Raw genomic sequence first — 25,883 nt, forward strand, 5'->3', positions numbered from 1 at the left:
TACAAGTCTTTGTGGGGACATATGTTTTCATTTCTCTTGGGAAGATACTTAAGGAGATTGATGTTTAAAATGGAACACACTTACTGAAAGAACATTTACTGAATGCCTAGGTCTGACTTTCACAGCATTGTATTAGGTGCCAGGGATACAATGATGAAAAAAATGCAGCACAAATTCAGCCCTTGTGGAGCCTGTGTGGTCTATGGAAGAGACAGGCATTAGTCAAATAATCGCACAAACAAATGTAACATCACAGCAGTGGTAAGGGCCATAAGGGAGTGGCACATGGTGCCATGAGAGCCTATGCTGGAAGGATCTGCCTCAGTCAAGGTCAGGAAAGCAGAAGTATGCAAGACTTATCACCCCAATGAGTTTCGTCTTTCAGAGTAATATCCTATGAGGCCATGTGCTTATTTCCAATATGCTGCCCTTGCAAACAATTTCAAGGCAGTTTATGAGTGTGCTAGTCCTACGCCTGTTTGTCCTCAAATAAAGTCCTTATGTTTTAACCACTTAGAGTTTTTTGTTTTCTGATTAGACCATGAAAAACATAACAAATCACATAAGAAAATCAACTGCATTCTTTTAGAATCACATCTCACTGCCAAAAACGGAATTCCCCTGCTGGGTCATGAACCTTATTCCAGAGCTGGGGGACAGGTGTTCGTGGCAGTTTGTGAAAACAAAGTTACAGATATCATCTGTAAAAGGAGGAGAGTGGACAATGTCTATTCTCCCTTATAGCTCAAAAATCATGTGTCTGTGGCTTGCCACTGAGGAGATCCCCAACAGTGACCCATGGTGTGTGGAGGTAACTTCCAAAGAAGAAATAAAAGAATGTGTGTAGCCAATGGCAGTGCCCTGGCCTGCCAAAAGCAACCTTCCCCAGGACAAAACTGGGTAAGACTAGTTAAGCCCACAGGCTTTGGAGGCCAACAGATCTGGTTCAAATCCCAGATTTACCACCGGTGAAGTTTTTTGATTCTGATAACAAGGTTGTTGTATGGATTAAATGATTCATTCAAACTACTTAGCACATGAAAACTGCTCACCAAATTGTTAATTACTCCATTATTACATCCTTTCCTCTGGCCCTCATTTCCCCCTGTACTGTGTAGACCTTCCCCCTTCTGTTGACTTGCTCTTTTTGAAACATACTAATTCCACTGATTGAACTGAAGTCAATCTCTGTTCTTGCCTTTGGCCTGGGGGACCTTTTGCCTTTTAAAGTGACTTCCATCCTTTAGGATTTGATCTGACTGATTTAACTCTTAAAGTGCTACAGAGCTCTCTCACGCATGTATAACACTACTGTTTTTATTTTTTTTAATCTGAATTTATACATATGATTGTGCTCACTTTTAGTAACTATGATTTATAAAAAGTCATACCTCACATGTTCTTGGGCAGGATTTTTTTTTAAAACACCGGTCACCCTGCCCTGAAACAGTTCCATAAATCCTTCATTCTCACTCAGCAGTGTACTTACCTGCAGCGACAGTTAGATAATTTTAGCCATAAAAACTTGCTTAAGCTGAGGCTTTTCACCAAGCCTCAAATTGTGGTGGATTCCTTGTCCATGTGAACACAATTCTACCATCAGTGTAACTGACCAACTCAGAGAGACGATCACTGGCAAATTAACAATAAAAGAGCGGCACTGTTTTACCGTCTAGGAAGAAAGCACTAGTTTTTTAAATTAACCAGTTTCCATGTTTTTGCTGAGGAAAAGCATGGTAGGCATCCTTATATTGTCCCCTCCCATCCTCAACAGCGCCAACTAGGAATGGCTCACAGCGTGAAAACTGTTGGCCATCTCTGGACATCGACTTTCTGGATGGTCTGTAAAATGGTGATATGCCCCGTCTAGGCAATTTCTCAGAGTTGTTGTAAGGATCAAATGAGGTGTAGCATGTGAAAGAGCTTTGGCATAAACCTAAGAATTATTGTTGAGGATTTCAAGTAGTGTTTTATACGAGATGTTAAAGTATAAACCCTTTATGTATAATTTGCATGTGTCTTGGTGATGGCCAGAGCTCCTATTCATAAACCGGTGACCTCCCAGTGTTGGAATGTCAGTGCCTTCAAAATCTTCTGATTCAGGGCCCTAGAATCTTCCAACCGCTAAGAAGTGATATCTTCCCAGACCAGACTGCCAGTCAGTCACAGAGAATTGCCAGAGCACTGCCCCTCTTCATTCATTTCTGAAATATTCTTTTTGGCCAAGGCTCTGTTAGCAGCACAATTTCCATGAAGCCTTCCTTGAATGGTTTTGAAAAAATGTAGACTGTGCCCCCAAAGGGCCAGTTTTGAGCTTCATGAAGATGTACCAGCCTTCTGCTCACTTAACGAATTCATGGTATCTGCAGGACAGGAGCTGGTCTACCAAGACTTGCTCAAACAATTTCATTCTGGTTTAAACTTGTATGACCATCATCAATTTTTGACCCTAAAACTCTATAGGAATCTGGCAGTCATTCAGTCGTGGTCTTCAGTGGTCATGTCTTGACATGGCCAATGACGAGGTACTTGGCAAGTGTCTTGTCCCTAATGAGATACCTTTTAAAAAACAAATAAATGGGAGTGGGTGTTCTTATAATAGTATCCCTCCTATTCATTTGTATTCCGACATGCTCTCTTGAGCAACAGAGCAGGGGGTGGCATTTTTGCTAAATGCTGGGAATGTCACACAGCCCGTAGTCTACCTTATCTGTGGCTCAGCCAGTGGTGAGAGACCATCAACAGCCTGACAACTGTAAATTATGGAGGCATTTGTGAGTGAGTGGTGACGTTGAAGTTATTTTATTGCCACTATGAATGTTTTTGCTTCAGTAATATGTGCTTTCTCACCTTATTAGTAATATCTGTGGGGGAAAAGTCTGAGGGGGAAACAAAACTTGTTAAAAATAAAGTGTGCCATATTTATTTAGTTTGTCCTTATCTAATGGCAATTTTTGAGATTTTTAAATGACTTTCTTCATATTTTCAAAATGTTTTTTTTTTAAAGAATTACTTATTTATCTTAGAGAGAAACAGAGCACGAGCAGGGGAGGGCAGAGGGAGATGGAGAGAAGCAGACTCGCCACTGAGCATGGAGACTGATGCGGGGCTCAACCCTACAACCCCAAGATCATGACCTGAGTTGAAATCAAGAGTTGGACACTCAATCAACTGAGCCACGCAGGTGCCCCTCAAAATGCTTTTTTGACCACCATACCACAAGTGTTTTCAGTACTATTTGTCTTACTTCCCCATGGGGGGTGGAAATCAACCTAGATTGTGAAAAGTATGACTTTCATTCAAACCTCCTTTTTGGGAGCAGGAATAGTAGAGCAGAAAAAACACTGAAACACACAGCTCTAACCCAGAACCTTCTCAATGCACACGCTCACATACTGCAGGTTTGCTTATTCTCTTCACTCCTTCTGGGCATAACCAGGAGAAGGGCAGATCAGGCTCAACACAGAGTCAACACAGGCAGGGTTCCATAAACTAAGATTACAGGAAGACCCACTGGCATGCAGCCAGTACAAATTACTACAGGCAAAACTGAGAGAGGCTTAGGATCCAGGAACTCCAAATCATTTGGAGTTAGAATCAGAAAAAGAGGTGGTTGAGAATAAATTACCAGGTAGGATGACCTGTTTTGGTCATTAGGTCCAAATTTTGGGGTGTGTGTGTGTTTGTGTGTGTGTGTTTGGGGTCTTGAAAGGATACTGTTTAGTTAAATAAAAGGTCAGAGGCAAGGTAGATAAGGATAGCTCATGAATGGATGGATGGTTAGATAGGTGGATAAACTGATGCATGAATGATTGGTAGATGAATGGATGTTGAATGAATAAATGGAAATAATGAAATTAGGATGGATGGTTGATATGACAGATGAATGGGTGGTGGGCAAGTGAATGACTGGTTGGATGAATGGATAAATAAATGGACAATTGGATGGTTGGATGGATGGATGGACAGCTTTATAGATAATAGATAGATAGATAGATAGATAGATAGATACATACATACATACATACATACATACATACATACATAGATGAGTGAATGGATGACCAAATTGATGGATTGGTAGATGAACACAAAGATGAACTCATGAATGAACTAGATGGATTAAAGCATAAATGGATGAATGGTATGGTAAGCAGAATAATGGCCCCCAAAATGTCTATGTCTTAATTCCTAAAATTTGTGAATATGTTAGATTACATGGCAAAGGTGAATTAAATTAGCTAATCAACTGGCTTTGAAATGGGAAGATTATCCTGGATTATCTGGATGGACCCAATGTAATCACTAGTATTTTTATAAGAGGAGGGCAGAAGGGACACAATCAGAGAGAGATTTGAAGATGCACACAGATACTGATTTTAAACTCTGAAGATTTGAAAATTTGAAGATGCATATACATGCTGCTTTTAAACTTGGAGGAAGGAGACAATAGATTAGGAATGCAGGTGGGCTCTAGCAACTGGAAAAGGCAAGGAAACCAACTCTCCCCAAAGGACTACAACTCTACCAACATTTTAATTTTAACCCCTTAAGACCCATTTCGGACTTCTGAATTCTAACTACAGATCTTCCTTAACTTAGAATGGGTTTACATCCTGATAAACCCATCGTTAAGTTGAAAATACCCTAGGTCAAAAATGCGTTTAATACACCTAACCTATGGAATATCATAGCTTAGCCTCTCTTATCTTAAACACGTTCAGAACACTTACATTAGCCTATAGTTGGTCAAAACCACCTAACACAAAGCTTATTTTATAATAACTGTTGAATATCTCATGCAATTTATGAATTTGTACTGAAAGTAAAAAACAGAATGGTTGTATGGGTGTGGAGTGGTTGTAAGTGTATTGTTTGTCATACCCAGCTGACTGGGAGCTGTGCTCACTGCTGCTACCCAGCATCATGAGAGAGGATAGTATAACATATGGCTAGCCAGGAAAAGATCAAAATTCACAATTCAGAGTATGGTTTCTACTGAATGCATATTGCTTTTGCACCATTGTAAAATCGGAAAATCTTAAGTTGAACCATCATAAGTTGGAGACCATCTGTATAAGATGTTGTTTTAAGCCACTAAGTTTGTGGTAATTGGTCACAGCAGCAATAGAAATGGATGAATACATCAGTGGGTAAATAAATAGATGGAAGATGGATGAATACTTGGATGATTAAATGAATGGATGATAATTGGGTGAATATACAGATGGATGGATGGGTGGATGAATGAGTGGAAGAATGGGTGAAAGAATACATAGATAAATGGTTGCTTGGTTGGAAGGAAGGTAAAAGAAGACTTGTTTCTCCACTCATTACACTTCTGACACCAAACATGTGCAGTTTTACCTCACATTAAACAATTCTAACACTACCTGGACTTAGCCCGGATCCCACAAGTTAAGGGCTTATCCCCACAAGACTGCCCCCCCCACTTCAGACGCCAATCACAAGTAGTGCGTTCCCAGGCTACCCACACTTCTGTCCAACTTAGCTATAAATTGGAGCTTCCCACAACCCCCTTCTCAGGTTGGAGAATTTGCTATAATGGCTTATAAAACTCAGGGAAATGCTTTACCTACATTTACCAGTTTATTGAAAAGGGTACAAATGAACAACCCCATGAAGAGGAACGTAGGGCAAGTTCTGGAAGGGTCTCAAGCACAGAAGTTTCTGTCCCTGTGGTGGTCAGGGTGTCCACCCTCCCAGTACATGGATGGATTCACCAACCCAGAGCCTGTCTAAACCTCATGCTTTAGGGATTTTTATGGACGTTTCATCACATAGGCATGATTAATTATTAACTCAATCTCCAGCTCCTCTCCTCTCCTCAGAGAATGGGAATTCCAAATATGGCTTGATTTATCTGGTGACTGGTCCCCATCCTGAAGCTATGCAGGGGCCCACCAAGAGTCACATCATTAGAACAAGCAGTAATTGTTCCACTCAGCAAATTCCAAGGGATTGGGACCTCTGTGAAAGACAGTTCTATCACCCCCATCGCTCAGGAAATTATAAGGGTTTTCAGAGCTCTGTGTCAGGAACCGGGGAACAGAGACCAAACATATTTCTTATTATGTTGCAGAGGAATAAATGAATAAAAAGATACATGAATAGATGGATATGTGGGTAAATGACTGGATGAATAGGTAGGTGGGTGATAGATAAATGGATGTATAAACACATGGAGAGATAAAATGTGTGTAGATGTATAGATCCATGGATTGACGGATGGTTGTCTAATGGATAGGTAGACAGACGCATGGATTGATAATTGGTATGATGGATGATTAAATGGATATATGAATGCGTAATGAATGAACAGACAAACAAATAGATGCTTGGTTGGCGATCTGATTGGATAGACGGGTACTTGCACATATCCATAAATAAATGAAAAGTATATTATGCCTAAAAACAGAAGCACCATCTTCGCCCTGAAATGTGGACTTGTTGGCCATTAGGGAAGTTTCCAGTTAGGAAAGGAAACGTCCAGATAGAATGTAAAATGTGTGCAAAGCCCTGATTGCGTACTGAGCCTCCCTCCTCCAGGGTGAACCATTTAAAACAAGGGAAGTTTGCACTTACTGATTCCTTTATCTGGAATATAATACTCTTCCTTCAATAATGAACTCAACTTATTCCCTGCATCACAGCACAGGCTTTGCTTTCTCAGGGAAGCCATACCTTATGGTATTGTGTACCTTTCCTAGTAAATACTTGTTAAAATTTCAGTTTTATATTAATTTAATATATAATCATGATTAGTATCTGTGTCCCCCACCAGACTCTAGGTCTAAAGATCAGGGATCAAAGTATTTTGGCATACCATTTGGTCCCCATCACTTAAGTCATGTCTGGCACATAGGAATCACGCTTTTTGTAAGTGGTGTTTTTTCTTTTAATGCATTGAAACCTTCCTGTGGCTTTCTCACTCAGATCATCAGGAAAGATCTTGATGGGTTGCTGGGGCATTACTGATACCATGGTGACTAAGTCTGGATTTACTGATGTAAGACTTTGACAAGGAGAGTGCTCCTCCCAAAGGGAGGGGCCATCCCCTTGAACTCAGTGTCCCCACCATTCTAGAGAGACCAGGGCCCCCGTCTCAGGCCCAGCCCAACCATCTCTTTGCCTTACTTCAGTCTCTCAGACTCTCAGCTCTCCTGGAACCAGCCTCCTCTTTGACTGGTTGAGGCCCTCCAGACATCCTCGCCTCCGTCAGGACCAGTTCCAGCCACCTGCTCCTGCCCAGCTCGAGGCGGGCAGTTTCAGAGGCCACACCACTTACTAACAGTTAGCACAAACTCTCTTGTCACTGTGATCATCCTACTTTTCTCTGGTCTCCTGTCAGTTTCACTTTGATCTTCTCAGTTCTCTGCTAGGCTTCAGTTTGAGTTTTGTGATCTATTCTTCCTTTCTGTGCCCAGCACACCAAGGGTCTGAGAGAACTGCACTCAAATCCCAGCTCTGCATGAACTAGCTGTGTGCCCTTGAGCAAGTTACTTAACTTTTCTGAGCCTGTTTGCTAATCCATGAAATGGATACAATAAATCTATGTTCCAGGGTGGTGTGGAGATTAAACAAGATGACATAAAGGAAGGATCTAGCACAGTAACTGGCAATAGTATATGATAATCATTACTAATTTCCCTTCTTTCTTTCCAGGTTTCTCTCTCTTGTTTCTTCCTGTGGCACAATGCTGTCTCCCTTTCTGTTTTCCACTGTTCTGTCTACAGAACGTTTTCTAGCTCTCATAAAAATAGCACTACATAAAACAAAATTGCACTGTATCTTTATATCCTCCGAATAACTCAATTCATTTATAGACTGGTCCATTTTAGTTATCTGAACATTACTAAGCCACCTGAAACTGGTAAAGGTCTATACTCAGTCAGAAAATAAAGAGCTAAATCAATACTTTAAAGAAAAACACTTTTCCTGGAGGCCCACGGCCTCATATGGAATGTGTCAGCCTATTGCCGCTTCTTCTGGCTGGAAGACGGTGCACAAGAAATCCTTTATATTTTAAATTCGACACAGCAGCCATGATGATAGTGGAAGAATGGATGCCCATACTTCCCGGGAAGAGGGATTTGGCAGGAGTTCCCTATGTGTTACCCACAGGGTGCTCAGTTATATGTGTAAATGCTGGAGACTTGAAAATTCAGAAAGAAGTGAAGAAAAAAGGTTATCAACTTATTTTTGGTGTAGTTAGTAGAATAACTAGATAAAAGCGAGTATCTCTAAGCTAAAGGGAGACTTTAAGACAGGATCATAATCAACTATTATGAACACAAGCATAGAGCAGACAGCCCAGGGTTCAAATACTAGCAGCACTGCTGACTTTGTAACTTAGATCAAGTTACTCCGTCTCTCTGGGCCCCTTTTCCTTCACCTGTAAGTCAGAAATAACATTGTTTACATTATGTTGGAATGTTGTAGCTGTTAAATAGTCCGTTATACATACCAACAACAGTGCCAGGCACCTAAAAAGTACTCAATTAGGGCATAGGTATGATTATTAATTATTACTAGTTATAGGGTTTCTGGCACTTTCACCTCCACCACTTATTATTGAGAAAAATACTTGCATAGCCATGGAAACATTGGGGATTATCTCCAAGAAAAAGTGGTGAGACTGAGTTTCTCAGGAAGTTCTGGATGAATTAACACAACCTAGAGTCTAACTCTTGGAGTTACATATAGTTTAAGGACCTGATTTTGTCAGCCCTGAGATTCAGGCAGACTCACACTAACCAAACTCATTAGACTAATGTATAAACCAGATCACAGTCAATTTTCTTTTTTTCTTTTCTTTAAGTAGACTCCACACTGGGCTTGAATTCAAGAACCTGAGATCAAGACCTGAGCCGAGATCAAATGTCAGATGCTTAACTGACTGAGCCACCTAGGTGCCCCGATTAATTTTCAATGAGATATGCAACTTTGAGAAGACTAGAATACTCAAGTCTGTGTGATCAGTGCATTGTCTCCCTGGGCTTACATCTATGTGGAAGACAAGTCTACATAGGAACACTACATAATGAGAAAATTTGAATCAGAGCAGTGAGACATAAAAGATCTAAATGTAAAGTGGTTGCAGTCCATGCTACTTAAGCCAACAATTGCATAGAAGGGATAGCCTTTCCCATGTTGTGTATTGTGAAACTTTAGCCTCTTTGCCAAGCTAATAAGGAAACATTCGATGATTTTGACCATTTAAAGATTTTTCAACTTCTGTACAGTCGAAATACCATAAACAAGTCAAAAGACAAATGACAAACTAGGAAAGTATGTGTAACACATATGGCAATCAAAAGGTTAAAATCTAATATATAAAGAGCTTTTATGAACCAATAAGGAAAAGAGCAACACTACATCAGAAAAATGGGCAAAAGTATGAATAGATAGTTCATGTAAAAAGAATACAAGTAGTTTATAAATTGTGAATGGAAGCACACTGTGTTTATGAGTAAATAGTTTATAAACATTGTCAAGCTAAGTGGAAATGATATTTTCTTACTGTTGTTATTTGCCTTTTTTCTTTTTGGGGAACATTTGCCTTTTTTGGTTAATGAAGTGTATATATATGGCTGTATATTTGTATGTATCTGATATTATATTTGTATATGGTTAACAGCCATTAAAATGTATTTTTTTATTAGTCGCTTCTATCTTTTGCCTATTTTTTTTATTGGAGTATCTGTTCTCTTATTGATTTAAAAGAGCTCTCATATATATATATATATATATATATATATATATATATGAATATACATACCCTTTATACATGTTGAATAAAGCTTTCCCCCTACCTTGAGACAGGGTCGTGGAGGAGAAGCAGAATACCCACTGTGTGCCAGATTCTTTCATATAAATTATCTCATTTACCCTCCCAACAATCCTAGGAAATAGGTGCTGGAATCCCTATTTCACAGCTGAGGACCCAGTGGCTCAGAGAGCCTGGGTAACTTGCTCAAGAACACATAGCTAGGAAGGATTATTTGAACTCGAACATAAAACCACCCTCTTTCCTCTCAGTCATGCAAATGCCTTTTCAGAAGGCTTCAGGCTCTTCTGACCATCACCTAATCTCTGACCTGCTACAATATCTGGGGGCCCAGCTGCAGGGCTAGATAGCCCCAGCTCATTCTTGAAGCAACACAAATGGGACAGAAGTAACAGGCAGGCTAACATTAGGCATACAGTCCTTTTTCTAGCATGTTCCGTGTTTGGGGATGAGTCCTGGACACTGGAGTGCCCACTGAATTGCAGTTTCCTTTCCCTTCTTGCCTCAGTTTCGCTGTTCCCGAGGCCAGGCCAAGTCAGACTCCTATGCTTAAAAGAAGAAAGGAACTCATACTGAACAGGAGCAAGCTATCACCTATCTCCCCTCCTTTAAGAGGAAGATCTGTAACTTGATTGAGTCAGATAGTAGAGCTGGTGGGTGGGATCACCAGAATCACAACCGGGAGGGCGGCCCTTTCTTTGGGCTCTCATCAACATCTCCAGCACCTGCCGTCACATCCTCATACGCACCTGGTGTACCAGCCCCACCTAATGACCGGTCGTGCCCAACAGGCATGGCTGCAACATACTTCATGCCAACACAAGGCATCTCTTTTCTACCCAGTAAATATTAGTACATCCTTCAAGTATGAACTCACCTCTACTGTGAGGGACCTCCAGACCCTCCCCTCCAGTGTGAAGGACCTTCCAGTTTTTTCCCTCTCCTATGAAGGACCCTCAGGCCTTCCCCTCCATTTTGGAGTGACTCGCCCTCCACTATGAAGGATCTCCAGACCCTCTTTCCAAAGAGGCAGAGTTAGTCCTCCTTCTCTGTGCTCCACAGGCCCTGTGCTGACCTCTGCCACAGCCTTGACGGAGGGTTACTGTAGTTTGTTACGCATCTGGGTTCCCCACCAAATTCAAACCTGATTCCCTCCAGGGCAGGAACCCTGCTCATTCATCTCTGCATCTCCAGGGTGCAGCACAGGGTGGGGAATGAACGATAAGGTTTCTGATCCTGAGGTCTCTCCTCCCCACCAAGCCTGTGCCCAGATTCACGGGGCTGGCTCCTACCTTAGATCTCACTCTGATTCGCTTCTTTGAATAATTTGCTTGCTTCCTTCCTTCCCCAACATTCTATGACGATTACTTCCTGTCTCCATCTTACTGTGAGGGACTGATATACCTCTTATGTTGTATTACCTGCCAGCTGCACTTGCACCACGAATTCTGCCTCCTTGGTGGGAGAGTCTCAGAGCTTGCCTTTAGTGAGAATCTGCACCCTCTTAAGTCCTTCCTGAGCTGGCTGAGTTACCCCAGCCCTGGCTGTACTCCCAGGTTAAGTTCAGGACCAGGCTCTAACCCTTCTGGCCCTCTCCATGGTCTTGTGGACATGAGGCCAGGCCTCCTCATGACTATAAGTTTCAAAATTTGCTTCCAGCTTGACCCCTTACCATTCTGCTCCTCCCCTATACCACTTCAAGTATGTCAGAAGGCAAATCAGCTGAGTCACTCCTGGACTAGGAGTCCTGCAGCATCACGAGCAAAAGCAACAGAGCGAGAAGAAATGAGCTCATCCCACAGAGAGGCACTTAAAGCAGCCAGGCAGCCTACAGCTGCTGGCTGGCCAGGCAAAGGACCACCTAGATCACAGCTGTGTCCTCTCTGCTCTTGCCATTTTTTGGAGAGAAGTGCTCTCAGGGCCAAGCCCGCAGATCCATTCACTCCACAGCATTCTTGGCACAGGGAAAGGACTGTGGGATCCCTCCAGGCTGTTGCCAGGACCCTCATTTTTGCACACTTCCTCAAGATGAGCTGCTGAACAAGGGGATAGGGCACTGTGTGTCCTGATTTCTAGGGGAAGGATGTTTGAGAGTCATTGCTGAATTGGTCTTTAATACTCATGGACATCCACTCTGGGCAAGCCCCAAAGATCACTGGACCATCATTTCTGCCCAGAAGGGTTCATGGTCCAGTAGATGAGAATGCGAAAGCATTCCAGATTGGGCTCTTGTAGAGAAAAGAAGTTACAAGTAGAGACAGAGAGTCCAAACAAAGCCCCCTTGTATGTATGGAGTCGTGGTTGAAAGGAAAGAGCATTGGCTAGAGAGCAGGAAGAGCTGATTTCATCTCAAGAATTACGTATTGAGAAGTTCAGACGGTTGTGGTACAGAAGGAGTGGAGAGAGATGAAGCTGGGAGATTGGGGTTTAGGGAGGACTTCATTTTGAAGACCAGATTGCTATAACAAAACAGTAGAACATTCACTAAGTTCAGACACACAGAAGAAGCAATGAAAGGGGAGTGAAGTTGACATGTTTAGGTTTGTACAAGTTGAGTCTGAAATGTTGGGTTGGAGTAGAACCCATTAGCTCTGTCTGTTTGCCACCTTTTAGCCTCCCTGAGCCAGGTGACCAGAGACTCGAGGTCTTGGGCAGGGCCCTCTCGATGAGGAGTAACCAACAGATTTAATCACACCATCTTTGGGACGCCTGGATCTAAGCGATAAACCCAGACAGCAGAGCGTCCTGCAGGTTGAGAGAAACACAGAGAAGAGGCAGGGAGCAGAAGCAGTGAGGCAGCAGAGACACTAGGTAGAAAAGGCCATGGGGCAGGCAGTCAGGGGTGCCTGGCGTGAAGGTGGGACACAGTGAGAGTAAATCCTTGGGAGGGTAAGAGAAATCAATATACTCACCAGAGGGAGAAGCCATGAGATAGAAGTGGAGAGAGAAAAGCATTAAATCACAAGCCTGGTGAAGTGACAAAGGCGGGAAGCGATGGTGCCCATTTCTCAGGGAACCATGGGATACCTGGAAAGACAACGAGCATTTTGTGTTCATGCACAGCTGCTGGACTCCAGGGAGAGGTGCAGACTCCTCTCTCCCTGGCTCTGCCTCCAAGCAGGAGGCATGCCAGTATGGATGGGCCAAGGGCCAGGATACTAACTGAGCCACAGAGCGAAGGATGAATCTCCCTCCTTTATGATCAGCATTTTCTGGTATTCTCCTTCTCCTCCTCCCGTGTGCTTGAGAAGGGAATTGGCTTAGGTTTGTTCTCACTTAGGATCTGTGTTCCCAGCCCATCAAGGAAAACCTGGAGTGGGTGGCTAAGTCAAGATGAGCTGTGGAACTTAGAATCTCTACCCTTCTCAGTATATTTGTCCTTGGGCTTTGCCATTTTGCACCAGTGGAGTGGGGAGTGAGGATGGACCTCATGGAGGGGATAGGATTAAAAAAAGACATTAAAATATTCGAGATTTCTGGTCTTTAACAATAGAGACCATACCCAGGGATCCTAAAGAAAAAGGGACTTACTGGAAGAATATCAAGTAGCTCAGAGAACTGAGAAGAAGGCTGGAAAACTGGCCTCAGAAGAGCCAGCTAAGATTCTGCTACAGGGACCATCCAATTAGGCCATTGCTGCTGCCCCTGAACAAATGCCTCCAATGTGCCGGGCTCTGGATTCCTCCAAAGAGAATGGGCACTCAGATGCAGAGCAGCCAGAAACAGCACATCCTGGCTTCTGAGGTCGGTTAGGTCTTCCTCCAGCCCAGGTCAAAGAAATCCTCCACATTGTTCAGTCGAGCACAATGAGGCCAGAACCTCAGAGAAAGAAAGTGTGCATTTGTCTGGCTTTGTTCTCTGGGCACATACTTCTTTCAAAGTCTCTGGAAGAAGGACTGAGCAGTAGCAGTTGTGGCAGGATGGGTTTCAGGTCTTGGGGAATCCTGGACATCCTCCAAATGCCATCATCCCCAACATGACTTAACTCATCACAGTTGGCAACCCTGGCCAAGAGAGCGCCAAGCTGGGACCTGAAGGGTGAGCATCTGTTAGCCAGGCAAAGAGGTGGGGTGGGGGAGAGAAGGAGGTCCTGGGGTATGCAAAGGCTTGGTGCATTTAAGTAACTGAAATTGACTCCACATGTCTGGGAAGACAGGCAAAGGAGATGGTGGGGTGAGATTTGCCGGAGGGGAAGGCATAATAGAGAGTTTGGATTTTATACAGAGAGCAGTGGGATGCCATTGATATATTTTAAGTTGAAGACAGACATGATGACACTTGTGCTTTAGGAGGCACAACTGACTTCCGTAAGGATGGTAGTTACATGGATAAGGATTTTGTTGTGCTTACCATTGTATCACTGGCTCCAAACACAGGAGGTGCTGGGTGAACACTTGGGAAGTGAGTGAAGGCATGACCATCCTGTGCCAGGCCATCAGTCAGGAGGTGACCATTAAATAATATTAAATATTAAATAACCTGTGGTGGTCTGAACCATAGAGACAGGCTGTGAGGGTGGAGGGAAGTGACCAGATTCACACGGTGTTTGGAAGATAGAATAAATTAGATGCTGGTAGGGGGAGCAAGGTATCAAGGATGATGTCCTAGTTCCTTACACAGACAAATGAATGGCTGGGGGTGGGGGGAACCATCACCCGGGATAGGAAAGGTGGAAGGTCTGGCACAGAGATGAACAAATTCATGTGTTGACCCACTGTTTTAGGCATCTCTGGAAGGTCCAGGTGGAGAATTCCACTGGGAAGTTCATTACAAGAGATCTCCAGGGAAGCACATCTACCCCCAGAGAGACTACAAGTGGAGATTGAGCAATCCCTCCGGACAGCAGCGCTAGGGTCTGTGCCAGCTGGGACACCTGAGGGGGCCCTGGGAAGTCCCATGGCCCAGACCCTGGCCCTGTCTCTGCCCTTGACTCTGCCATTAAACATTTATGTTTGATAAACATCGAGGGCTCACTCTGTGGCTGTCCTGATGTCTTCCCTTCCCTCTCCAATTCCTAAGCTCGCCACTTCCTTATGACTGCAGGGAGGACGGCCAGCTCTGCTTTTAGGGAGACTGAGCCTGAACGCTGCCCCAGACCTCTTTCTTAGAATTACGCAAGCTGGTCCAGAATGCCAGAGCCTCAATTTAAGACAACACAGACTGATAAAACTGAATGCTCACATCACATGCTTATATTGCTTTTATAGTTAAAATTGTAAAACTAAAACAAATCACCTAATAAGATGTCGATACACATTCTAATGTCTCCTTATATAAGGAAAAGAATCCTGTTTTGTCACTGTGCTACTGTCTTGTCATTGTGCCACTCCCATTTCTTGGGGTTCAGATGTGAGGCCAGCCTGTCTTACAGCAGCTGGGAAATAAGCACGGAGGAGGTGGGGGGGGGGTGGTTACTGAGTGATTTGTATTACTCAGTCTCCAGTGGAAACTGCCCTGTTCTCTGGTTTTTCCATGAAAGAGGACTTCAACCACCTCTTTTTTTTATAGACTTAAAAAAATTTTTTTTATTTTTAAGTAATTTCTACACCCAACGTGGAGCTCAAACTCACTACCCAGAGATCAAGAGCCGCATGCTCCACTGACTGAGCCAGCCAGGCGTCCCTCAACCACCTCCATCTTGACCTCGAACTTTCTAATTGATGAAGTGTCTTCTTTCCAGCTTATCAATTAACTTGGGCAAAAGACCCCACAGGCAAAGCATCCCCTGATGGGAACTAAAACTACCCTCTCAAGCATAAAGTACTGCCCAGAGCCACCAAGACCCTGTGGGACTGACCCCAAGACAATGATGGGCTTGACCTTCACTACCCACCTGCACGTTTTCACCAACCTTTGTCCCACATTTTCCTTATATAAACCTGGAAGTATTTTTGGCACTTTGCAGTCTTTGAGATGCTAGTCTACTGTCTTCCTGGTGTAGGCCTCACTGAAACAAATTCCTTTCTTGTTTCACTACCACTCATTTCTCTGCCTTTGGATTTTGTCAGCACAAGTGGCTGAATGCAGTCTGTTTGGGAACCCCAAAGACATGTGCTTTTCCACCCTCACATCCTGGCTATGTCTAGGGTCTGAAGGTGTGGGGATGCTGGGCCACTGCTTCTGCCAGACACACTACTATTGGGGGGCTACTGTATCCCACTATCCTACAAACTAATGAGTTAAAGAAAGGGCCATTAACATGAACAGTAAAGAAAGGGAACAAGTTCATGGATTATGTTAGAACATGGTCAAGATGTTTCTAGAAGAGAAGGCTTTCCTATTTTGTTTTGGGTGATAACTCAAAAAGGAATCACAATAGTGCATACATTTTAACCTTACATACTTATTAAGTGCTACTTAAATGCTAAATTAATTTAGTCTGAAAAGTTAAATAATGCTGTAACAAATGTAATATAAGTAATATAAGCATGTGCTGTCCAAGGTCTTGTTTGCTCTCAAATGCATCCTGCCCTTCCCCTGTTATGCTCTGTGTCACAGCGGGCTGACCCCACAGGCTCCTCTGTCAGCTGGGTTACAGCTAGGTTGAGCATGGGAGGCATGGCAGAAGCCTGGAGAACAGGAGGAAAGGACATCCAGACGACAGTGGGGGATAGAGAAAGGGCCATCTCTGTGGAATCCGGTAGGATTCTCTGGTAGCAAGCAACAGATACAGACTTGGGCTAGCTTAAGTATAAATGAGATTTATTGGGAGACTACAGGAAAAATCAGAGAATTGTTTAAAAAAAAAAAAAGCTGAACAGTCAGCTTTTGGAAAGATCCACAGCTCTGAGATCTAGGGAATAGGAATTAGCAGTCTCTTTAGGAAGCTTTGGTTGGAGTAGCTGCGCTACACAGTAATCGCTTTTGTCCTCGGATCTTTCTGCGCAAGACTCAAAATCCAGGAGGGGAGGGAAAGGGTCCAACTGGCTCAGCATGAGTTAAGTGCTGATCATTGACCGGGGGGGGGGGGTGAGGAGCAAGATCCCAAGGCCAATGCAATGCAGGCAGAGAAGTTTTCCCCCCAAAAGTGAGAGCAGGTGGAGAGCTATGTTATTTGCACCCTGGACCAATAGTAAAAATAAGGAGTAGGGCATGAAAAAGTGGCTCCAAAAAGAAGCAAGAGAATCTTCCTCTCTAGCCAAGAAACCAAGAACCAAAATGGAGGCCAACCCGAGGATAAAGTGGCTACAGCTGGAGACACTGGGGGACAGACGATGCATTTGGACTTGCTTCTTCTTTTGAGCCAAAGACAGCTGCCTGCTTCCACGTAACTTGGGGCCTGTCAGGGAAATTCTAAAGTCAATCAGTTCTGGGGTGGATGAGATGGGGTTGGGGTGGGGCAGGTTCCCAGGCAGAAGGCCAAAGCATAGGGCAGGGATAGGCCTACTTCCTCTGCTCCTAGGGTGTGCTGGAACAGCTTTGTTTGTACTCAGAGCTCATTAGCACAGGGTCATTTAGCATGTAGCAGCATTGTACCTGGAAGCCAAGCTCTGAAGAAGCACCCAAGGGCCCTGGTTAATAGAAGAATTGTAACTTCACTCTTCAAGTGGAATCAATGAGTGAAGGCTCAGGTTCATGAAAGGGACTGTGAAGGATTTACTGGGATTAAGAGGGTAGCAAGGATGCCAACTTGGTCTAAGCTATGTCCTCACATGGAATGAAGATACATCTGGTTATGTCTCTACAGACCTGCTGGGCTTGCCAACCAGACATCTATTGGCATGAGGCTATGAGGGTCTTCCCGGGAGAAAACTCACCCTAAACAACGAGGGAACCAGCGAAGATGACTTAGTGAAACAGGCCCTCATCCTAGGCAATTCTGAGTTTAGAGAGGAGATTGGTGTCCAATGAATACATATCTGAATCTTCAGATAAGGTGAGGAGAGAGAGATATTCTGAACTCTGAAGAGTGCAAATATCAATGAGAAACCTAGAAGGACTGCTGCGCTAGAGACCTTGTAAAGCCCTTTCCTCCTGCATGGTACAGCTGCTGGGCTTCTGTCGGTTCCCACGCACGAAGCTCCTGCTACCCCAGTGCATCTCAGCATCAGTGGCAGTGTTGGGAGGAAGCCCTGTGACTGTACCCATCGGAGGGCAGCTAGAGCCAAAGAAGAATCTATCTGCAGATGTCTCTGGGTCACCTCCCAGGCCTGTAAACAATGTGAGACACCCCTGGGCCCCTGAATGATCTACTGTGAAAGTCTTGTCTGGAAGTGGGAGTTTTGTGTTTGAAGCTAGGGGCAAGAGTCATCAAAATACAGGTTATTGGATGAAGAACATTCAAAGCAGAGGGGGTGGTAAGGCACTGAGCAAAAATAGCCTGAATAACTGCATCTTCCAGGACTGGCCCAATCGCTACCACTTAAAAAAACGTCGAGCCATCTTCAGCTCGGTGGTGAATGTGCAGCGGCTGGTCCATGAATTCATGGTGAAGACGCCTAGTTTCTCCAAGGCAGACCTCCCCCCCGACCCCCCGCCCCGTTCAGTCTGGCGGCTGGCTGGCCTACTACCTCCCTCCTTCTTTCCCTCCCTCCCTCTTGCCCTTCTTCTCTCTTCTTCCCCAGGTCTGTCTTTCCCTCTTCAATCTTTTCCTCCAGATTTCCAGACCTTGTAGCCGCTACTTTCACAAAAAGCTGAGGGCTCATGCCTTCCAGGAGGGAAAGTTCAGGAACTGCAACAGAGTTGGGTTTGTTTGGTTAGGTTTTTTTTGTTTTTTTTGTTTTGCTCTTGTTCTTTTTTTTTGTTTTAAAGCTGAACAGCAAGATCACAGAACCTGCAGGTTTGCTGCCTGCTCTGTGGGACAACGAGAGCAGAGAGAGGAGATGAAAGCCTAGCCGACCAGAAGAAAGGAAACTCAAAGGAAGCTCATTGAAAAGGGGGAGGAGACTTTGCTTAAGCCATTGGGGTGGGAGGGGGACACTGCCCCAAGCATGTGCTGCTCTTTCCATTGTCCAGATGGTGTCATTTGCCCTGCAAAACAAGTAACAGGCATGATTTGGATGCTCAGGAATAAACGTGGGAGTGAGTCGTGTGGGGGGAAATGATGCCCGAGGCCACTATACTTAAACGGAAGTGATGGAACCATACTTGAAAGCAACTGCCCAGCCATTGCTGGCCTCCAGTTCATTTGAATACTCTATTTACATTGTTACCAGCTATATTTGCACAACTAGAACTTCCACCTGCTTGTAATTTACTTAGGACACATACTGTATTTACATGCTATAGACCAGAGTGGGAAAACTGGTCATACCAGTTTGGGGGCTGGAAAGAGTAGAACCTCAAATGGAATGGTCATCTTAGTTTCCCCAGACCCGCTGCCCTTGCCACAGGTGCTGGCATATAGAAAATACAATGTAGTAATAATAATAAAAACAACAACAACAATTTCTGATAGAATGGTTTACTATGTCCTAGGCACTATTCTAGAGCTCACAACAGTCAAGTGAAGTATGTACCATTATTTTTTTTAAAGATTTATTTATTTGAGAGAGCAAGTGCACGGGTGGGAGCGGCAGAGAGAGAGAGGAGAGAGAGTATCCCAAGCAGACTTCATATTGAGTGCAGAGCCCAATGCGGGGCTCAATCCCAGGACACTGGGGTCATGACCTGACCAGAACTAAGAGTTGGACAGTTAACCAACTACACCACCCAGGGGCCCCGAGTATGTACCATTATTATCCCTATCTTACAGATGAGGAAACTGAGACAGAGCGTTTCTATAACTTACCCACGGTTAGGCAGCTAGTACATACAAGAGTCAGGATGCTAAAGCCCTCATTCAAACCCCCCTGGTCTGGATGCACATGCTTTCATACCAATTATTAATCAACATCAAGACTTCTGGTTCAAGATGGCAGTTTGAACAAGGGCAGTGGATTACTAACCTTCTTTCCCAAAACCCAGCTAAAATAATAAGTGCAGGAATTTTGAAAAGGTTTAGATCTACAAAGACAAAGAGGGTGGGGGAGGAGACAATATTCCCAAGCAGCAATAAAATTTTAGAAGCTGGAAATCAGATGAAAGTATGCTGGCTAGCTTAGGAGACAGAAAGCTGAGTCCTAAATTGGTCGTGGGAAAAGCCAAGAAATAGCAACCTGTTTTCACAGCAGAAACCCCCAAAGCTCAGGGATTGGATGCACCACTGGATGGGGCTAAAACAGGAAGGTTGATTTAAAGCCCACAATGAAGACCTCTGGTTCTCTACAACTCCAGCAGAAGGTTTAATTTCTCGATAACGTAAAAGAGGGCTTCTGGGTTTGGGGATGCCAGGTACAACTGACGGTAGGGGTCTTCCCTGCTGAAAGCAGGGGAATTAGATGTAAATTTGCATGCTGAATGTTGGAACTCCCACCCTATTCTTCCCTCACAGCAGCTAGAGTGCTGGTTGCCAGGATCAGACCCTCCAAGCAAGAGTGGGCAACCCATCTCCCTGGGGAATCCTACCAGCTTAAGAAGAAGGATCTATCGAAGAGACCCTGGGGGATCTCCTTACAGTGATGTTCACAAACCACATGCCCAAGCCAAGTACAAAGAGTTTCTGACTGGTACTTTTTAGTATTCTACTCCCTACTCCTTTTTTTTTTTTTTTAAGTTGGCTTCATGCCCAGTGTGGAGCCCAACGCAGGACTTGAACTCATGACCCTGAGATCCACACCTGAGTTGAGATCAAGAGTCAGATGCTTAACCAACTGAGCCACCCAGGTGCCCCTTAGTACTTTATTCTTAAATATGATCAGACAACCTAAACTTCTACACCTAAAACTAGTCAAACCATCCAAACAACAGCTAAATGTCCCCAAAACTTTGAGGAAGCCCCCCAGTGTGAAAGGGAGAGGCACAAACTATCTATCTAATGGGTGCAATTTGAAGGAATTTGAGACAATAAATAGAGAAGACAAGATTGGATGCTGCCCCCATGGAAAAAGGACAGGGTGTGTTCTAAAAGGGGGAATCAATTAGATCAAAAAGAGGCCTTGGAAATGAAAATAGCTGTAATAGGAAAGATAAAATAATTTTCCTTGGATATTTAGAGGACGTTGCTGCATGGTCTTCTATCTTTTACTTTAGAAGTCTGATGTCATTATGATTTTTGATATTTTCTATGCAAATTGGTTTTACTGTCTGGAAGCTTTTAGGATCTTCTCTGTGTCACCAGTAATCTGATACTTCCCAAAGATGTGACTTAGGGTAGAAATATTTTCAGTGTTCGTTTTTGACTCTTCTTTGGACTCTTTGAAACTGGAAACTCATGTCTACCTTTTCCAAGATATTTCAATTATTTTCAATATATCCCTATTATTTCTTTGATAATTTCCTTCCATCTGTACTCTCTGTTCTTTATTTTTGGAATTCCTATTATTCAATTGTTGCACTTTTTCTAAAAAGAAGATTTTATTTATTTATTTGTCAGAGAGACAGAGAGAGAGAGCACAAGAAGCAGGGGAGGCTGCAGGCAGAGGGAGAGGGAGAAGCAGGCTCCCCACTGAGCAAGGTGCCGGTGCGGGACTCAATCCCAGGACCCCAGGATCATGACCTGAGCTGAAGGCAAACACTTAACTGACTGAGCCACGCAGACATTCCTTGTTGCACCTTCTTACTGGTGCTCAAATTCGCTCATATTTTGTCTCTTATCATCCATCTCTCTGTTTTTTTGTCCTTCAGAGAGATTACCTCATTTCCATCTAATTTCTGGGCCAGTCTTGGGGAGGGAGCTCCAAGAAGTCTGGATTGGAGAATCCAGGGAAGCAAGCCCTCCAGGGAGACTGTGACATCCCCTGATATGGCATCCATTGTCTTGCGGTGTTTGAGCTGCAGGTGTGGGGAGGTGATACTGGGGAAAACCCTCTCTGGTTCTCTTGTTGCTACGGTACTGGGACCCCGCAACCCTCTTGTCCACTGCCCCTCTTCACCTTTCCTGTCCTCTAATTCAAATCCAAATTCTGCCTTTAGGTAGGTAGAATCTATGGTCAGAAGTGGGAGAATGGTGATACAAGATTATCTTCTGAACCCTGGTTATTAATGTATTTCTTTAAAAGCCTCTCTTAATACTGGCCACCCCCAAGAACTGGATTCCATGAATGCCCAGTGAGTGACCAAGACTCCAGTTTGGACACTCACTTCTAAGAGCCAGTACCTGGGTAAAGGCAAGGATCAACCCGGTTAGGGACGCACAACTTGTCAGGAACATGGAACAGGAAGATTTTTGTTAGGCCTCAGGTAACACACCACTGCTTAGGCCTTGCTGCGTCCTGGGATGCCAGAGGACTTGTTTCCTTAGCAACGATAATCATGTGACAGGAACACACAGAGATCGGAGATGTTGCTTAGCAACTATGCTGCACCTGCTGGGGCTCTGGGCCGGCAGCTTGGGCCAGGGAGCCTGGCTTTGAACTTGGAAACTCCTATCAGAGCTGGCAAAATGAGGAAGACCTAACTGGGCAGGTCCAGTTTGGGCCCTGGCCTTTTTGCAGGGATGACAGAAGCACAGATGGAGAAGCCAAGGCAGATGGGACTGGCTTTCCCATAGAAATGGGATCTGGGAAGTAACGGCAAGTGCAGGAAGAGCAGGGCTGGACAGGAGAAATGGCTGATGTGGGGAGCAGTTCTCTGACTGTCCCCATGGAGAAAACTCTTGCATCCTAGAGGATGGGTCTCCAGAACCGTGAGAAGGGATGTTCCTGGCTCAGGACCCAACTCCACAGGGCTTGCTTGGCAGGGACTTGAATCAAGCCAGAGTACCTGGTCCCTAAGAGTTAGTCCAAGGAGAATTCCCCTCTGCAAGAAAGCAGAGCTCTTCACAAGGGGTAGACATTGGTAGGAGTCAGGAAGTACCACGAACCAGTCCCAGGAACGTGGCTCTGCCACCATGGGGCCATGGGGAGCTGTACGTGGTTTGGGGTGGCCTCCCTACCTCCTCTCTCTGACCCTCTGCCGGGGCCTGGTAGACTGGGAGGGGAATGGTGGGGACAAACTACTCAGATTTTAATTCAGCTTCTTCACCCAAGACCAAGGAACTGAACTTATTGTTTTAGTTTCTCTATCTGTACGATGGGAATGATAAGAATGACCACTTCAAGGATCGTCATAAGGATTAAATGAGTCTACCAACCCGGTAAAAGTGATTATTACAGTTCTTGGCTTATAGTAAGTGCTCAGTAGAATCATCATCATCACCATCATCATCCTCATTCCAACCCTGACCCCCCATCAACTGACCCCAGAGGCAGACTCTCTGGCCAGGTCTTCTCCATTCTCTCTTGATGCCCCCCAGAGCACATGGTGGCACATAATGGCAAGAATTCTAGACTTGCTGTTTTGCAACTGGAATGTCCCCTCCCTTCAGCAGGTTTGAACATCCTTGACCAGCTGATCTAATTTAGTGAACCACGTGATCCTCCAACCCATGCTGTCCCAAACACTTCACCACGGTGCTGCTCAGAAAATTGCACAGATGGCATGTCGCTTTAAGAGAAGGTGAGGGCGTGGGTTTGGGAGTTGAGCTCAAATCCCAGCTTCTGCCATATCCTAACCACGCGATCCTGAACAAGCTGCATTGCCTCTCTGAGCCTCTGTCTTCTCATCTGTAGTACAGGCAAGTCATTGTACCAACACCAGGAATGAGCTCTGCCTGGCTCCTGCCCAATGTTAGCAACGTGAACACGGGGTGATAGCCAGAGACGGGAACTAAGATTTCTTTCTCTCTCTGTGGCTTAACATCTATATAAGCTGGTTCCAAGTGAGAATGTGAGGACTGAGGGGGTGACAGATCCCCTGGGTCCCTCAAATGGAGCGAGGACTCAGAGCAGCTGGTGGTTGACAAAGTGCCCCCGTTTCTTCCCTGAGGTGATGCTGACAGCTGTGCTAGTCGCTTTGCCCTCCTGGGCCCAGGCCCCGGATTCTGCTGCTCTTTGGTGCTGAAGGAATCCCAGCCAGCCTGCCTTAGGCACACTTCCCCTGCCCTCAACTCCAGCCAGCCCAAGGCCCCTTTCCCTATCTCCCTCTGAGCCAGGGCGGAGAGAGGCTGTGCTTCTTCCTTTCTCAGCTGAGTTTGTTCCCCAGATGACCCTACAGCTGCGTCTTTCTAAAATTAGCTGGATCCTGCACTTGACTCTGATAATTAATTACCCAAATGGAGAAAATTGAATAGTTAACTGGTTCACAGGAAGATAATTAGCTTTTCTGAGCCCCTGTTACAGGCAAATAAAGAGGAGGATTGTTTCTCAATTGCCTTCATTAAAGGGAGTCCCTCTCACCCGGGGGCCCTGCCCCAGAGGCCCTTGGGGCCCTGTACGGTTCCTTCAGGCTCCTGGTGCTTCATCCCCAAATAGAGAGGCAGCTGGTACAGGGTAGCAGCGCAGGCTTCTGACTCTAACAGGCTGGGGCTCCCACCTTGTTACCCATGTGACCTTGGACAGAGATACAACCTCTCTGAGCCTCACTTTCCTTATCTGAAAATGGGGATGGCAGTGCACCCCACAAGGGTACTATAAGCATTACATGATATAAGTAAAATGTTTGGTTCTTTGCTCATTGATGAGTTTTTTGCTGATAAAATTCTTCATGAAGTTCACTGTTCACTGATGAAGCATGCATTGATCGGGAGCTGTTTTACCACATCATCGTTATTGCTACCACCACAGTGCCATGCCCCCCCATCATGGAAACACAGCAGAGTCTGCCAGCCAATGAAACACACAGAAACCAAGGGAACATTACATCAAGATGAAATCAAGCATTCTATGCTGACTGATGTGCGCCTATTCAACTTGTCCTTGTACTTCTGATATTGGCTCTGCCTATGGGTCCCAGGCTCTCTGGGGTCACCATGTGGCCACCTGTCTCCCAGCAGCAAGTCCCTACCAATCCTCTCCTAAGCACAGCATCTCATCAGCACCCACCTGGCTGCAGCCCCTTGCCCTTTCAACATTCTATTTCCTTCTCTCAAGCCCAGCCCCCTCTAGTGATTATCTCTGACACATCTAATATGTACAGATAGAGATGTAGGATTCAAGAGCCTGGAGCCAGACTGCGTGAGTTGAATTCAGCTCAGGCATCTATGTATTACTTACCTTGTGCATGGGTTTTCTTATAATGAAAGGGAGTTGATAACAGTAGTACTTACCGTTGGGGCAACTGGATGGCACAGACAGTTGAGTGTCTGACTCTTGGTTTCGGCTTGGGAAGTGATCTCAGGATCGTGAGACTGAGCCCCATGTGGGGCTCTGCACTGAGCACAGAGTCTGCTGGGGTTTCTCTCCTTCTCCCTCTGCCTCATGCTCTCTCTCTCTCTCTCTAGAATAAATAAATATATCTTAAAAAAAAGTAGTACCTACTGCATAGCGTTATTATGCCTAAATACACGTGAAGTGCTTGGAGCAGGGCTTGTCAGTGCTCTCTTTCCATGTACTCATTATCCAGTTCTGATGCTGGATTAGGACAAGGAGAGGTCTACAGACAGAGTGGAGAAAGGCAGGGCCAGAGGTTTTTACTTCTTTCAGAGAAAACTGGACCATCTCCATTGGGAAGAGGAACTTCTGGGTATCATTTGTCACATCATCTTAGGTAACTATGTCGTACTGTCTCATTTCTATTTAAACCCCCCAAATTCCTCCTCCAGACTCACTCTCAGCTAACTTTCCTCCTTGTTACACTGAGAAAATACAAATGATTGGAAAGAAACTTCAATAAGCTCCCCACCACATTTCCTCCCTACCAGGACTCTGTCCATACATTCTGCTTTCTTCACTGTTCCTATAGATGAACAGCTTGGGTCCTTTTTCCAAGGCTAAGCTTCAGCTTATGGCTAGATCTCATCCTCTCTTGCTTCCTCAAGGACATCACTCCAGCAATTTGCCCTCTTTCCTGCATCATCAACTTTCTCTCTCTCCTGGAACATTCCCATCAGCATAAAACATGCTTTTATTTCTTTACTGTGAAAAGCAAAGCAAACCCCTTTGATCTCATAACCCTCCAGCTATTACCTTTTTGCTTTGATTCCCTTTTCAGCAAAACTGACTGAAAGAAGTTGTTAGCAATTGCTGTCTCCGAGTCTTCTCCCATTTTCTCTTGC

This window comes from Ursus maritimus, unplaced genomic scaffold (genome assembly GCF_017311325.1).
Source record: "Ursus maritimus isolate PB19 unplaced genomic scaffold, ASM1731132v1 scaffold_22, whole genome shotgun sequence".
Classification (NCBI taxonomy): domain Eukaryota; kingdom Metazoa; phylum Chordata; class Mammalia; order Carnivora; family Ursidae; genus Ursus; species Ursus maritimus.